The sequence below is a fragment of the Scomber japonicus genome, chromosome 19, assembly GCF_027409825.1.
Source record: "Scomber japonicus isolate fScoJap1 chromosome 19, fScoJap1.pri, whole genome shotgun sequence".
Classification (NCBI taxonomy): domain Eukaryota; kingdom Metazoa; phylum Chordata; class Actinopteri; order Scombriformes; family Scombridae; genus Scomber; species Scomber japonicus.
In genome coordinates, this window is record NC_070596.1 from 11009939 (window position 1) to 11025021 (window position 15083).

Below are 15083 nucleotides of genomic sequence, written 5' to 3' on the forward strand. Positions count from 1 at the left end.
TGTGTGTGTGTGTGTGTGTGTCTATGAAGGACTGTGGCTTAAGTGATTTCAAGGTGCTATCATGTTTGTTTGATGGAGGATAATTAAAAAGGTAATAGAAACCAGCCTGCTCTCATCACTATCGATTCATTTGCAACATAAACACACACACACACACACACACACACACACACACACACACACAAAGGCCCAATACCCTAAAGCTCTGGTCGTTAAAAGGAGATGTCTGATACTCCCACATCAGCTATCAACAACCTTTCATGTTTTAATGGATCAATTGAACCTAATCCACATTAGCCTTTCCTTCAGACCCACCCCAACCAATTCTTAATGTCAGTGGGAGTCCAAATCAGTACATTGAGTCTTTCGCTGAAGAGTGATTGTTTGATGACAATGAAACGTTTAATCCAACAGAAGAAGCATCCTCCATAGCAGGCATTCTTTGTTCTCTAAATCTGAAGCAAAACCAAAGCACAAATGTGACCCAGACGGAAAGAGGGGGGATATATTTTCTTAAATAAAATATTATACCATGACAGTAACTCTGAATATGATTGCTTTCATGTTCCATGCACTTTACAACAAGCACACCCAGGGTGAGTTCCAATTTCTGCTATAAAGCCTTTTTCGAATTCTTCTGTAAAATGTGCGTAAATGGGAATTGAAAATATAGGTTAGGGTTAGGGTTAGGGATAGAGTTTGGGGTTAAGATTAGGGTTAGGGTTACACCAAGTCAGTACAGGTCAAAGTAAAACAAAAGGTTGATGGTTTGAGCCCACTCTGCTCTTACATACTACAGGTGTCAGACTAACTGACCTTTAATTTGATGCTAATCATTTTTCCCCTTTTTTGAAAATTGCACTGATTTATGCCTCTTTCCATTCACAGGGTAATACTCATTCTTCTGATCATTGATTATATAATACTGTTAGAGGTTCAGCAATCACACAAGCCAGTTCTTTTAAAATTCTAGGTTGTATCACATCTGGCCTTGGTGATTTAGATGTTAATATTGTGTAGAAATAGTTTAGTATCCTCAGTATTTCCAGTCTTCTTGTAATTCAGGTATATGCCCTTCAGGTTTGTTCTGAAGTATTGTAACAATATTTCTGCCTTTTTTCTGCCAAATGTCTTTGTTGGTTTTATTCTAATTGGTATATACGTCTCCTACCGAACTAGTTTTTTTCTTCTTACCTATATAATTTAAGATAACCCTACAGTTTCTATTTGAATTGTCATGTTCAATATTCTTCGTATATCTTTCTTAAATATTGTGCTAACTCTCTGACACTCCTGTTTTACCTCTGGGTTTTTACTTTTTATTGCCTTTCTCACAAGATTCTTCTCTTTAATTTTACTTTTGATAATTCTGTCCAAGGGGAAATTATGTTATGTTTTGTTTTGTTTTAATTCAGAGGCCTGATTTTACTGATTGGTACAAGCTTCTCCTCTATATTCAAATTAGCCTTGATTAGTCTTCATTTGTATCCAATCAAAGTTTTCCAATTCCCTACATGATTCCTCAAAATTCACTTTTTTTCTCTTTCATTTCTCACACAACACAACCATCACTTTTAACTACAGGGCATACATAATGAATACTACCATATAATAACACATATACATTTCTTCCAGCGGACTGTTCATGTTTTGTAACTTTGTGGCAAATTTTATGGCATAATATTGAGTTGGGGTGAAATTTAGATATTCTGGGTGCTATGAGGTACTAAAAGTTGTTAATTTTTAAAAACATTTTCCCATGGCAAGGACTATCTAGCTCACAAGAATCCCTGAGTATGCATACAAACATTTATTTACATGTCTCTCTTTACATGTTGCATGTGACATCTGTCCCTGTGCTGAAATAAACCGCCTGTTGTATTTGTGCATCATTTAATTTAACACGAGCTCCATAAACTGCAAGATGCTTCTCTGCTTGCGTGTGCTCCATGTGTGCCTACTTCCCCACTTGTGTGTGCCTTTGTTCTCTGTAATGTGTTTTTGTTTGCCCATGTATCTGTATGACAATGATTAACTGTGATGGATGATAGTGACCCAATAATTTTGACAAGGACACAACATTAACATTGAGGCAGGGACAATGGCAGTGCAGCTGCATGGCCACTGCATTATTCAGACAGGATGGATGGATGGAGAAAAAAGGGGAAGGGGAACAAGAGTGGGAACAAGAGGGGGACAGGAAGGAAGGATGAGATGAGATGAGGGAGGAAAAGTGAGGATGGGAGTGAGGTTTCGTACGAAGCGATTTATGGTTAGAAATAGTGTGGTGGAGGCGGGGGGGGGGGGGGGGGGGGGGCAGATGGATGTACAGTTCAGATGAGTGGGTGTAATGGGAGGAAAATGGGTGGATAGGATTGGATATGTACTAACAAAGGAAAGGACAGGTGGATGTCCCAGAGGTTGTGTAGTATGTGCGTGTATGTATTTAAACATTTAGATAAAAGGTCAGACTCTACATTCCAAGATCTTATTTTATCTCTTAATTTTAGAGATTTTAAATATCAAGAACATAGATTATTCATTCTGTAAGAAGGCTTGATGTGCTTTCTGTCACTTAGATTGGACCTTTCTTAACCATACAATAAGAGTATATGTGTATTTCTATATTCTGTACTGTATTTTATATTAATACAGAATGACATCAACTTCTCTGAGACATTTTAAAATATTGTTTTAAAATTTGTTTTAATTTTGTGCAATTTGTCCTTTAATATCACACAGCTTACTCAGATTGGAAAGGGACTCTAATATGTAAAAGGCTGCAGATTTAATGTGACACCCTACACTTAACAACTCAGTATTCAGCCTGCTCTCACAAGAAAGACAGTATAGGTCAAACATTCAGCTGGCAGAACAATTTATAGTTACATTTACACAATCTAGCACAGTTGATGGCAATATAAAGTGCCAATTAGCCTTGTTAAGAGCAGATTGATCAGGATGATGACTAGATAATTAAATGAAAATGATGATTAAAAAGTGGACTTGGCTGCAAGAGTTACATTTCCAACCGCTAGTTTGGTAAAAAAAAAAAAAAAATTCATGGCGTTTGTTTTCATGACTGTTGCCATGACAATGAAGATTGCATAACTTTAACCAACACCATGTTTCAAGTGATCATTTTAACCCAAACCATAATAATAATAACAATAACCACAGTATTGTCACACCACAAAGCATGTTCTGTTTGGGTTTTTTAAATTACCGCCACTAGAGGCAGCATATTAGAACACGCTCCTATGGGTCATTCTGGAGTGTAGGTACAATTGACTTATATATATGGTTGTTTCATTATGAGGATGTGTTGGATTATTTCATCTATATTTACCCACCAATGGCTGCCTGGCACATTTGGAGAAAATGCATTAAAGGACCAATAAGAATACCACACACACTCACAACTCAACCCCCTCCTTTGCTGCCATAAAAAAACTATTATTAGGAAGCACTGTGGGGACACATAGATAAAGCCCCTCATTGCAAGAGTACTGATCTGTAATCACTGCTGTCTTTTAACAGGGAATAAGACTAACTAGACCCAGAGGACTGGTTTATTGATCATGAAGCAGTATCTGTTCACTCAATCTCTGTAGTGTCTTAAAAAAAAATTGGACCTTATGTAAAATATTTACATCAAGTTCTAGACTTCCATTTTGTGTGTTTTACCCCTTTTTGTAATGGGAAAAAAATAACTCAATTTTACTCGCTATCAGAGAGAGACATTTAGGTAATTTGTCATAATTTGAGGTATTAGTCAAGTCAGACTTGCTTGTAAAATAGTTAAAATGTGTTTATTTCTGGCACTGTGGACTAGTTTTTGTGTGTACCGGACCAGCTTATAAGGCTTTTGCCCAATGAGGTCAGGAGGTTTGGTATTGCAGTTCCTGTATTTGGTCCTATCATGGTCTATTTTAAGTTTTGCTCCATGTTAAAATTTGTTCCGTCTTGCCTTTGGTGTCAGCGAGCTGATAAAATATGCATGGTTTGGACTTTTCACCTTTCCAATTTTTATTCCTTGTATAAATCAAAGGAAAATGGAGCCTTTTATGGTTGGAGCTCATCCATGTTTGATGTGCAGCCAGGAGGGAGACCTAGATAATAGAAGCTATCAGAGACATACAGCGCTCTATGTGTGTGTGTGTGTATGTGTGTGCGTGCGTTCAAGCAAGCATGTGTGTGTGTGTGTGCGCGCGTGTCTTCTTTCGGATTCAGTTTCATTCCCAGGCATTAATGGACTTGAATGTGTTACGACGTACACATTTAGAGGGTCTGACACTGAGCTAAATGGGTTCACACAGACACACAGACACATACGCATGCACACACATATATATACATGCGTGTATTTAATAACTGTATTAAAATTTGACTGCAGTAAAATGCAACAACATGGGAGCCGAAGTCAGCCACTGCGCCAAATGAGGTCAAGCTTTCATGAATTTCTTTTTCCTCTATTTCAGACAGATGTTAAAATGCATAGTCAATTGGCAAATGTGCTCTTAAATCGTCTTAAACTTATGCATCATTCATTCATTCCTTATCCATTCTGACAAATTCATCCATTCAAAGTATTTCAAACAGTCATTGATTTTTCTGCCACGGAGAGTACCAAAAAAAAGAAGAAGAAAAAATAGCTCAAGGGGAATATCACTAAGGGAAAGCACAACATGATCAAAGCACAGTGATGTGATTCATCATCAGCTGTGGATGATAACCGATTGTCTGCAGGGACTGTCCTTATAGAAACCTAATGCATATCTCTATCTATGCATTTTGTCGTGGCCCTTGGCAGCTAGTTCTCGCTGTGTGACAAAATCAATAGTCATTTTAGAAACATGACTTAATAATGACTTATTACACACTGTTTTGAGCACACTGACATTGGTGCGAGGGTCAGACGAACTATTTCTCGGAGACTTATGCTCATATGCAACCACTTTTTATTAGCTAAAAAGGTTTTGCCACCTGAAGTATATTTTTTACCATCATATCAGAAAAACCTTCCTTTTGATTAGGATACATGTAAAAGAAAAAAACACAAGAAAAATCTCTGAGGCACTCACTTTTAAAACAATTAAAATGACTGTATTGTCTTGGCATGAACATATTAGACTTTTAAACAAATTTGGCATGTTTCGGTATCAAGCATTCATTAGGGAGTTATATCTGCCAAAATGTTTCCAAGTGTACAGTGTCTGCTTGAGGCAACTGAAGCATTTGTTTGGGCAACTAAAGCTACTTTGAAACATTGAGACTGAGACATTTTGAAGGGTTGGTTCAACCAAATTACAAGATTAATCCATTTTCTCACTTATTTCTCCCTCACTCTAATTGTGTCTGGCCATGCAGTTAATTTTGTTTTTATTTGCGCAGAATTTAACAGGACTAGTTTTCTAGTACAAAGTAATGGCAATTGGATAAATACGATTCCAGTGACCTCCATTGAATTTACGAGTAGTATAAATATGATTCCATTAACCTTCACTAAATCATACTTATGCTATTGTAATAACAATACCATAAATACCATTGTAATCCATTAACCTCCACTTAATTGCTGTGGTTGCTTTCAGATCTGGATATCTTAAAATCTGGGCCGTAACACTGAAAGTATCTGCATGGCTACCGATTTAGGTGAGTAGACTTTACATATTGAAAAAGTCTGACTTCAGCCTCAAATATGAAAGTATAATACACAATCTCCTCCACACTCTTCTTTTTTTTCAAACTAGTTTATTTATGTGCATTAGCTGGTGAACATAATCCACAATTACAATTCATTGTACAGAAATAAAATTCCAAGGGTACAGCAAACTAAAGGGAATTCATTCAGTGCACGTACATTATGTGACATTAACAAATGTGCAACAGACATCCAGAGACACTGAGTGAGGGAGAAAAATTGTCACATGTTCGAATGGTTGACACACACATGCGCACACACTTTTTATTGAAATACAATATGCAGGTGATGCATTGCAGTCATTAGTTGTCTACGCAGAGCACAGTGAATATGAAGACAAATGGGGTGTTTTTCACAGACACTGAGGCATTCTTAAAACTATTAACTCCAGTATACATATCTGAGGAAAAACACACATTTTCATGTCATGTACTGTATACCACACACAACTGTTGTCCTCATTTTTGTAATATTAAAAGGAAATTGCATTTTTGTGTAAAAAGTAAAAAAATAGATTTTTCAGCTTTTCTGAGTTCAAAAATTTTGATTAAGTTGAAACATTACAAATGTGGACCAAATTCTTCTCTATACCAAAGCATCATTATCTAATTTAATGTGAATTTAAAGGTATGGTCAGTGATTCTGGAGTAAGCTTGTTGACCTTTGAACACCCAGATTTTATACCAGTGTGCACACAAAGCAGACAGCTAGTGGACCATGTTTGCTGAATTTGACAAAAAGTGTATTTAACAACCTTTCTCCAGAATCACTGACTCTAACTTTACCTGAATAACATTAAACAGATTGGTCTGTGTAATGAATAAAAAATAACTTAATTACACACCATTATATTTAACATGAACTGCTCTAAACAAAAAACTAATTCAATAACCGAATATATTAATGTAGGTTTCAATCTCCTGAATCATAAACAGATGAACTATTACTTAAACTGTAAGCGATGCATTTCTAAAAAGTAAAAATGCTGTGACTTGATCAAATTGAGAGAAACATCTGGCCCTGCTCTCCCTCAGGATGTTTTCACAGAGGGTTGCCGCTGCTTTGCATTACTGTACACAACATGCTAAACCCAATTAAAGTTATGAGTATGCACACTGTGCAAGTGCTAACTGTGAGGGATATCACAAGGCTCATAAACAATGTTATGTGGCATTACATATGGAAGCAGCAGTGTTTTAGTGAATTTCTTAATAAAAAGGAATGTATATATATATATATATATGTCTTTGTACCTGGTTTGTAAGTTTGAATACAAGTAAAATAATAGAAAATTGAATTGTAACCCTATTGCAGTATTGTGTTCCACAAGCCACACTTTGAAAAGGAACCTGTTATGTGGTTACCTAAATTGAATAATGTCCCTTTCTTAAATCAAAAAGTGAAGTGGTAGTGGTCCATTTGTAGGATGTTATCTGCACCACTGTTACACACACACACACACACACACACACACACACACACATACATTTTTTACTTGTGTCTAGGGTATGCACAAATTTATCAATGCATGGCGGGGCTGATTATGGAGAATGTATGGCAAGCAGACGCTGCAGAGGATAATTCCCTTCCAGCTCTCAGTGGGTAATGTCAGAATAATTATCAGACTAGACAGCTCAGTGGGCAGGCAGCACCTCTTCATTATGGAGCAATGTGGAGGGGGGCTAACAACCTCCAAATGTGCCTTGTATGGTGTACAGTGCACACCATGCAAGGTGTGATGTGAAACCCTTCAAATCCTTTTCCCCTTCATCTTTACTTTTGTTGCTCTTTTTAGCGCTTCTTCTATCAGATGATCCTCTCGTGTGTAGAGGTGCAGTGTGCATATCTCAGTCGCTAGCCTCTGTCTCTTGGACTTCTCATGGAACACTAGTTAAAGAGGTGCATTACCAGGTGAAGGCTTTTGCAGCACACCAGCTCTCAAAGTGTTGATGCATATCAAGTATTTGGAAATGTACTTGTGGATGTTTTCTAAGGGAGTTTTTTAAAGATACAAATACAGATAAGGTTTATACTATTATTGTGGGACCAAAAACTCCAACATTAATCTAGGGAGCGGTATTACAACTGGTCAGATTTTTCTTCTTTGTTTGCAGACATACAGCATTGCAGACATATTAGTATAATTACAGCGTGTTTTTTGGGGGGTTGTGTAGGACAGCACATATTTTCATGTAGTTATTGTCTTTGATTTTGTTACTTAGTGATTCATGAATTAACTTATAAAGATGCTTGGTTTTCTCTTGTTATTTTATTATAGAAAATAAGAACAAAGAGTGTGCCCATCCAATAGAAATATGTGTGTGTGTGTGTGTGTGTGTGTGTGTGTGTGTGTGTGTGTGTGTGTGTGTCGGAGTGACAGACCTCATTACACCAGAGAAATAGCACTGTGTGTGTGTGTATTTGCAAGGTATTGCAGTTGTTATTAATATATTACCCCCCTGTGTCTCAGGTTAACTGCACTTTCATGTCACCTTGACCGACCTTCCACACACATACATGCATGCACACACCTACACAAACTTAAGCGCACACACAGAGCCATTGCACCAAAGGGACATCACATTAGTGACATTTCGGCTTATATGATTGACTGCTTCGAATAAAAGGACCTTGGAAAAACATCTGGGCAAGTGACAAGTGTGTCCCTCTGGCTGCCTTTGTATGAAGGAGACTGATACCGTGGGCAAGAGAGAGAGAGAGAGAGAGAGAGAGAGAGAGAGAGAGAGAGAGTGCGAGAGAGAGAGAGAGAGAGAGAGTGAGAGAGAGAGAGAGAGAGAGTGTGTGAGAGAGAGAGAGAGAGAGAGAAAGAGAGAGAGTGAGAGAGAGAGTGCGCTTTTTCACACAACGCTACACAAAGACCTGCCAGACTGCTACCACTGGCAAGGTTCCTGTATGTGTGTGTGTGTGTGTGTGTGTGTGTGTGTGTGTGTGTGTGAGAGAGAGAGAATGTGTGTCCTTGCCAGCCACTTGACATCACACAACCCTCTCATGGCAGACTTCTCGCATCAGTAGCAGAATGGATAAGGCTATTTACCAGCAGCTTATTTGGTCCGGGTCAGACCTTTCCTTAACAGTTTAATGGCTGTCGAGAGTGGCTGTTACACGGAGGAGACCAGCTTTATCTGTCCACATGCACCTTGGGCTCACATCTGCATGAAAAATGATTTTAAATATTACATTTTAACAACTAGGAAGCCAGGAATTGGAAACTTGAAAAACATGATCCTGAGAATAACTGAGAAATATGTTTTCTTACTAAATTCTACAAGTGAAAACTACAATTAAGACAAATGATAGCACCATGTTTCCTAAAACTGCCCACATATTTTTTAAGGCTGACAAAAGGAAGAGGACTGTTCTAAAGGGTAATATTGGACTCAGAGACACACTTAATTTCAATACAAATATACAAAATAAATACATTCTTCACATCCCAATGTCTTTATTTCTATAAAAGTAAAACAAACAAAACATTGCATCTCACAGATTGTCATATGATTGAGATTTTACTAGTCTTTGCTATTTTTTCCTTAGACAAAAAAATTGGATATAATTTAATAAACAGCCCATGTCAATCAAACATGCAACACATAAATAGGCACAGATTTAGAAAAAATGATAAAGACAGAAAAATGCATCCTTGTGTGCACAGACATGCCTACTTGCACATACTTGGGCAAAAAACCCATACATTCACAGACATCCACACAATTGCGCCCAAACTGACAGCTAAGGATCTGCTGAAGGTCATTCATAATGATTAAAGAGGCGTCTCTGCAATGATTTTCAAATGACCCTCGGGACGTCTCGACCACTGACACCTCTTCAAGAGAAAATTACTTTATCGTGCCCTGGGATACCTGACTTTAGACTGACACAGCGAGTGTCTAATAGACAGTGAGACAGTAAAGAGTGGCAGACTGGGACAGAGATGTAATAGCAAGCGGAAAGCCAGACGGGAAGACCTAATAGAGTCACAAACTGAATGTCATGCAGATATGGAGATGTACAGGCATGTAGCAGCCAGGCAGACGGTGCCGGTCAAAACAGAGAGGGGCAGACAGACAGGCAGGTATGTGGAGACATGCATACATACGGAGAGACAGCCGGGATAGCCCAAAGTGAGAAACCCGTCCATCCAAGAACAATTCCAGTCAGCACCAGTGGGAATATGGCCCCAATGCAATTCCGACACACACGCACACACACATACACCCTGAAGCTCTTTTCTTCAAGTCGCTGATACAGAGGTTTTGGTAATAGCCATGCTGATGGTATGATGGCTAATTTCACCTTCATACACTTTGTGTGTGTGTGTGTGTGTGTGTGTGTGTATGTGTGTGTAGGAGAGTATTGTAATAATCACCTTGAGCCATGCAGGCAGTGGATTCCCCCAGAGATCAGCTAGGCTTGATTTGACATCGTAAAACACACTTGCACACATATACACACACATTGTAGCCATTTTGGTGCTGATATTTACATATAAACAAGCACTGTAAGAACAGAGCATCACCTTCACACACCATTCAAGGTTATCACAAAAATCATAAATTGGCGTGTGAATTAAGGTTTTCCTATTGCAAAGGATTTACAAAAGAACATTACTTAAATGTAGGAGATCATCATAAGGAGAAAGACATATTTAGTATTAAGTGTTTAATTGTATTCTGTCTTCACAATTTTATAAACAAAGGCTTGTATTAACTTATAATATTTGTCTTAAACGTACACTCTAATCACCTATTACCACCTTCTGGACAATAGATTTTAAAGTATAGTCTTCTAATAATAAAATGATATACTAGTCCTCTACACTCCTTAATTGTTAGCCAGGCTTTCACACATTTGCCTCTTTTGTATGAGGGAGATCACACAATAACACGAGCTGCTGACATCAGCAGCTAATTTCACTGCATCTGATGGACACATCATTGCCAGGCCTTGCATCAGGATTTTAAAACATCATGTATTTTACAGATCCTCACAGCTCATTATCACCATAACCCAGCAATGAACTGTATTCTACTGTATTGTGTTGTGAGTCATTATGCACCACTGACAATGAGTGTTATGCCTACAATAGATGGAGAATAGATGGGGACAGTGGTATCTCTAGTCTTTTGGTATATTTGATTTGCTCTAGACATCAACAACCCAGACAAAAAGAAAACCTGCTAACTAGCTCCCTTGTTACCCTGACAATCGCTATCTCAGTCATTAAGCTATGTCTAATTGCATTGTTGGGAAACATCTTTTAGCAATTACATTGTTTGGCTAAAATAGCTTATTACATGGAGACCGATATAAACACAGACTAAAACAGATAACAGATCCATCCTGACAGTACATTACAATGAAGTTCATAGCAAGTAGTTGCCCTATTAACCAATGAGGATGAACTGCAATAACAGTACGTCTACAATGCATACAACTGCAAATCATTTAATTATTAATTGAATTATGTTCTACTTGTTATTGCTAAAATTAGGTAAGGTATTTCAGAAATTTGCCACATTCATGACTGTCACTGAGCACATGGGTTAACAAGATAAAAAACTATGGTCATGTGAGACTGATGGGAATGCACTGGATATCTTCAAGTTATAAGATATCTATCAAGTTGCATGGCAATCCACCCAGTAGTTGTTGAGACATTTCCGTCTGGATAAAAGTAGTGGAATGATTGGCTCTAGACTGACTAAAAATGTCTAAATATCACATAGTGGACCTTTTTCAAGGCACAGATTTTCCCTGTTAGGTCATCCTAAGCCTCAACAGTTCAGGTAACATATTCAGCACATAATGTAAAGAAACATTTAATGAAAGACACATGACAGTGGATGGCAAGAAATCTACATCCAGAGTTGATTTTTTAAAATTTTTATTGCAAAAATATAGAATTTGATAACACACTACAAAAACATCAACACAAACATAATACATGACAGTCTCAAAGACAAACCAATAGCACATCAATTGCTAAGTATTTTACTGTGCTTTCAATGAATCACAAAAGTTATTCCGTTGTTTTAAAACCTTATGTGTGAGTTACTGATAAAATGTAATCGTCTTTGACCTGGGGAAAACCTAGTAACCACATACCTGTTATTGTATGTCAATAGTTTTGAGTAAAAGCTGCACATTTTCCCCTCAGACCATATGTGTAATGACCCCATAAATGTACCTATTTTCCACTTCCTGAGAAGTTAAATATTCAGTTGTGAAGTGGGCAGGGGCCAGTGGTAACGTAAGCTGCAAATTTGCATTTGAAAGTTTCCTTTGAATAAAAACCTTAATGTTACTCAACACAGGGATACTGTAGTCTCTGATAAAATAATATCAATCATTAATGTTTCAACTTGCAGTACCAGTCAGAACTTTGGGAATGGGGAAGACAAAGTAAGTCCAGATTTTGGACTGGTACTGTACCTTAGCTTTGAGACTTTTTGTCAATTCAATTTAACAAATGGAAAAAAACATTACAGTATCCAAAGAAAATCATTGGCTGTTGTTATCACAATGATGTCAGTTGAAGATGTGAATTCAAGGTTGCAAACATGTCACCTCTGCAACCAGGATCAAAACAATACACCACTGTTACATAAAAATCTGAATTACCATTAATGGTAGGTTTAAGATTGGGTGTCAAGTACTGCAATTGATTTTAAGATGTGATGTTGTTCATTGACCATAAAATAAATCTTGAGCTTTTGGCTTTTTTCTGTTAATCAGAATTTTTATGAGAAAAGTGGCGTATTGTCTGATCTTTAGATTCAGCTAGAGGAACTTATTGGAAACACTCAAACAGTCAGTCACAAATAGTAATGTACTGCCTATGGAAAACATTACTACCAGAACCTTGGCCCCTGATATAACCCAGCCCACTTCCCAGCTTTATTTCTGAGGTTTTCAAAGAAGTCAATGCTATGTTTTTCATCATGATAAAGTGTCTTAAAACCATTCAGATGTCAGTGCAACCTTTTATGGTTGTTATATTCCCATGCAAATGTATGCAAATGTCGTTTTTTATGCTAATAATATCAGATATCAGGTATTGCTTTTGTACATTTGCTAGAATTCAGTCAAACTTGCTGTTCCAACAGTTTATGCAGTGCTTTTTTATCATGAAGCCAAATCCATGAATGCAATCATTTTTGGTGTATATTGTCGAGAATAAATTACATGACCCTCTCCATTTCCAACAGCAAAGTTGTTGATTCAGATATTATACCAACTGTGTGATGTAATTTATTTGACATTACAAAATTGGCTCCTGCATAAACACTTCAATGCATGGTTGATGGAATTCCAGCTGGCAGTCATTGTAGAGTAACAACACATCATTAAATCTTTACAAGTCTTGCTGGTTTGCTGTGCTATGTCTCTTCCTGCTAAATGACAACTGCTCTATCAGAGATGACTGGGATAAAATTATGTCATTTTAAGAGCTGAGAATAAATCATTTGAATTATGGAAGATATTTTGTGCAGCAACACCTATCAGCTAAACTGTATGTTTATTGTTGTTTGCAATGACAACAATTCAATACCTTTTTTCAGACTTAAGTACTTAGCAGTGGTAATGCTAACAACATGTCACAAACACTCTCAGACAAAATGTCAGACTGTAGTGTGGTGACATCAAGGGCTAGTGCTATTGACCTCTTGTACAAAATCACATTATCCACTCAATGTCCAAAATGAGTTTTGCCTAACCCTGTGATTACGCTCTGAAGGTGTATCATTGTGCCATACACAAGAAAATGGTGCTCTACATCAATGATACTTTAGTTTTCCATATATTTAGCTTGGATTTGTTTAAAACAAACAAAAAAAAAACAATGCCTTGTGCTTAACTGTCAGATTTTACACCACGGGAAGCATTGAGAGTATGAATTGATATAATCAGCATCAGGGAACACATTATAGTAGTTACTGTATATAGTAAATAATTACGAAAACTTTGACACTAGAAAGTCAGTCACCTATAGACATTTTAGTCAAACAGAAGGGCAACAGATTTCTCATAAAGTGCAAATTAAATTAGTTCCAACATACACATTGTCTGACATTCTTCTTATTGCCTGTAGATATTGTTGGCAAAAAGTAAATACATAGAAAGCGGGGCACAATTGGGGCGTAGCATTTTGGCAGGGGAGGAAATAATGGTGCTCGAAAGATGAGAGGCACTTATAAGGGTGTACTATTCACCAATTGTTCATGCCCTTGGCATAGGTTTTAAGTTAGATATTAAGCTGAGGGTGGTTGTAAAAAGCCAATATCATGAAATTTGACTAAGTTCAAAACATGGAAACTTCATCAACGCCTATGGTATTCAAATGACTGAGGACTTTAATTGAAAACAAGCTGGGTTGCAAATTAAAAGCACCCAGCACAATTACTTTCACTGTACATGCCTTATATTATCCGATATAAAAGATGCACCATATTACTGATGCATTCCCCCGCTGTATTAAACATCTGCATAGCCACAATAGTCTACAAATATGTTCTACTGCCAAAACAATAGCCAAAAGACTAAAGACTGCTTGAATAAAAAAAGTACACTGGTTTGAAAAAGGGTACAAAACCACAGACATATTTGTTGCAAAATAGCTACTGTTCCCCACCAATAAAACTACAGTATAGTATATTAATGCACAAGCTTGAGCCAAACCTCCAAATTGATAAATGTAGACTAAAGAGACTATGCAGATGATTACCTTTCAAGCAACTTGCTGTTTTAACTTTCACTCTGGTAGAACATTTTGACTTTTAAAAAAACATATCCATAAAGCAAATCAACTCTGACCATTCTGCACTCATATTCTTTTATGTAACCAGTCAGGAAGTATCAACTTGATATCAAGTGGAAAAAATCAAGTGCCATAAGTGAGGCGCCTTACAGCCATCAAAGTGGCCTTTTATACTTTGACTCATCCTTGAGCAAAGAGGGAGGTCCAACTGTTTATTAATCAAACATGTTCTCTAAAAAAAAGTGAAATACCCCTTTAAAACCTTACATTCTTCTTGTGTGCTTTGCTATGCTTTCCATACAGTCAAGTCAGTGTCCCCTTCTATACCACCTCTTATAAAACTAGCTTTACAATCTCATTTTGTTTCCACTCTTACCCCGCAGCACTAGCAGTACACTGTGTATAACCAAGAAAAATATCAGCATGTCATCTGCAAGAGGATTTTTATATATATCTACTGTCAGAACTCAGTCCCTGCTTAGGTGAACACAATGGTGAAAAGGGTCAAGTTTTAGCAATAAAGCACTGAGTAGCAATGTATAACATACCATACCAAAGGGAAGTAAAGCAAGGGCTTGATCGTTGACATCATTGTATACC